Source organism: Dipodomys ordii, unplaced genomic scaffold (genome assembly GCF_000151885.1).
Source record: "Dipodomys ordii isolate 6190 unplaced genomic scaffold, Dord_2.0 Scaffold19, whole genome shotgun sequence".
NCBI classification, from domain to species: Eukaryota; Metazoa; Chordata; class Mammalia; order Rodentia; family Heteromyidae; genus Dipodomys; species Dipodomys ordii.
This window is the reverse complement of record NW_012267235.1, coordinates 12,573,972-12,576,307: the sequence shown is the minus strand read 5'-3', so window position 1 is coordinate 12,576,307 and position 2,336 is coordinate 12,573,972. Positions and strand designations below refer to the sequence as shown.

The following is a 2,336-nucleotide window of genomic DNA, read 5'->3' as shown; positions in this document are numbered from 1 at the left end:
AAAAAAAAAAAAAAAATGTTTTATTTATTATATAATGGAGTTTTGCTCAGACATTATGAAGAATAAATTATGTCTGGTAAATTCATGGAACTGGAGATCATCGTGTTAATTGAAATAGGCCATTCCCACAAAGATAAGTATCACAGGCTGTCTCTTTTTTTGTGGAGCTGGTGTGGGGTGGGGGACTAAGGTCATGAAAATAAAGGGGGCTGATGAGTGAGGTGGTAAGGCAAAGGAAAAGGGGGAAGCAGGGAGAAATGAGAGAAAGTAGCACTTGGAGTATATATATATATATATATATATATATATATGCATTGTGGAATGCCATCATTGGATAGTCCTTTACTGTGTACAGTTTTATAAACTGATAGAAATAATGAATGTGACTGGAGGCACGGCCCAAAGTGGTTGAGTACCAGCTAACCATGAACAAGAAAGCCAACTGAGTGCATGAAGCTTTTGCGTTTAAGCCCTGGTATAAGGAGGAGGAGAAAAAGAAAGAAAGGAAAAGAATGCACATTCAAACAATAAAAAAGGCCAGGCACCAGCAGCTCACACCTATAATCCTAGCTACTCAGGAGTCTGAGATCTGAGAATCTCAGTTTGAAGCCAACCCAAGCAGGAAATCTGTGAGACTATTATCTCCAATTAACCACAGAAAAAATCCAGAAGTGGTGCCCTGATTCAAGTGGTAGAGCACTAACCTTGAGCAAAAAGGAGCTTAGGGACAGTGCCCAAGCCCAGAGTTCGAACCCCAGGACTGGCAAAAAGAAAAAAGAAATAAGGAAAGATTTTAGTTATTAGTATAATGAACAAATACAAGAGTTATTAAAATCAGAATATATATATAACTTTATACAAGAATACACTAGATATATTTAATTGAATTAGTTCAACTGAAGAACTCAAGTAGGTAGAAGTTAGAATGAGAAACATTTCTAGAAGGCATCAGGAAATGGTAAAAATATTTGATCCACAGGGCTTATTCTGTGACCAACAGAACAGACATGGAATTATCCACACCTGAAAATAGCATAGCAAGTTAAAGAATGCTAAACACAAGGAACATTCTAAATGCTCTCAAAGAGAAAGAGCTGTAAGGGAAAAAATAATTAGACTTTAATTTTACAGCAGCTTCATTGTACAAAATAACATACTAGATTTTCAAAACTAAACTTAAAGTAGTTTGATTTAAAAAAGAGTTACAAAGATACTAGAGGATTCTCACACCAAGCATATACTCCACACCCAGTTTCTGCTATTAACATTTGATATTAGTATGGTACATTTGTAAAAATTATTCAACTCAGGCTGTTACACTGTTATTAACTAAAGTCTATTCCTTATTTAGGATTTATTTAGTTGTATTTCTAACTTCTTTTATCTTGCCATGCAAGACACCAAATGATATTGAGCTATCATATGGTTTTAAGCTCCTGTTGTCTGTGACAGTTTCTCAAACTCCCTAGATTTTAATGCTTGGCAGTTTTGCGTTCATATTAAATAATTTGTAGACTGTACAATACTTAGAATGCTTTACCTGTTTTTCTGAAGTTGTGTATTATGGGTCTTGAGAAGATTATAAATGTAAGAGCTGTGTTTATGGTACCATATCAAGGGCATATACTAAACATAAAACTTGTCACTCGTGATGTTAGGTGAAGTGTTAATAGTACCAAGGAAGACTGTCTTCAGGTTTCTCCAGCTGAAGTTACTTTGTGCCAGCCACAATGGTATCCTTAGAAAAGAATGTGATGAGTGGGAGTTCAAGATTCAAATTCCATGAGGACTGAATATATACATGAATCATTGGAGTACTTCTGTGAGGGAATATGTCTATTCTTGCCACTCATTTATGTATGCAATCAGCTTGTTAGATATTTATTTCATATTTTGAATTTTAATCCAATTGTAACTTGTGTGTGTATATGCTGGTTATGGGGCTTGAACTCAGGGCTTGGACACTGTCCCTTAGCTTTATTTATTCAGGGCTGGCTCTCTACTTCCTGCAGTGTGATTTAATATCATTACAAGTACATCAGAGTCATACGAAATTCATAAAGAACTTAGAAAGCATTCAGATTTTAGGCTGTGGTTTGAGTTTAAGTTTATCAAGTTAAGAAGACCTTATTATTATTGCTTCAAATAAAACTATGCAACAAGGTATACACCTAGGTTTTGATGAAAGTTGGGTGGTATAGAGGTAGACAATGGGTAATATTTTACTTCCTAGGAATTGGTATAATTTTTTTTAATTTAATTTTATTTTATTTGTGAACATACTGTACAGAGGGGTTACAATTGCATGGGCAGGATAATGCGTACATTTCTTACCA

General features: G+C 34.8%; 1 protein-coding gene across 1 annotated transcript in view; it reads left to right on the top strand.

The window, feature by feature from the left end:
• LOC105983295 (arachidonate 12-lipoxygenase, 12S-type-like) overlaps nt 1-2,336 on the top strand; it is a 34,294-nt gene that overhangs the window by 4,929 nt on the left and 27,029 nt on the right.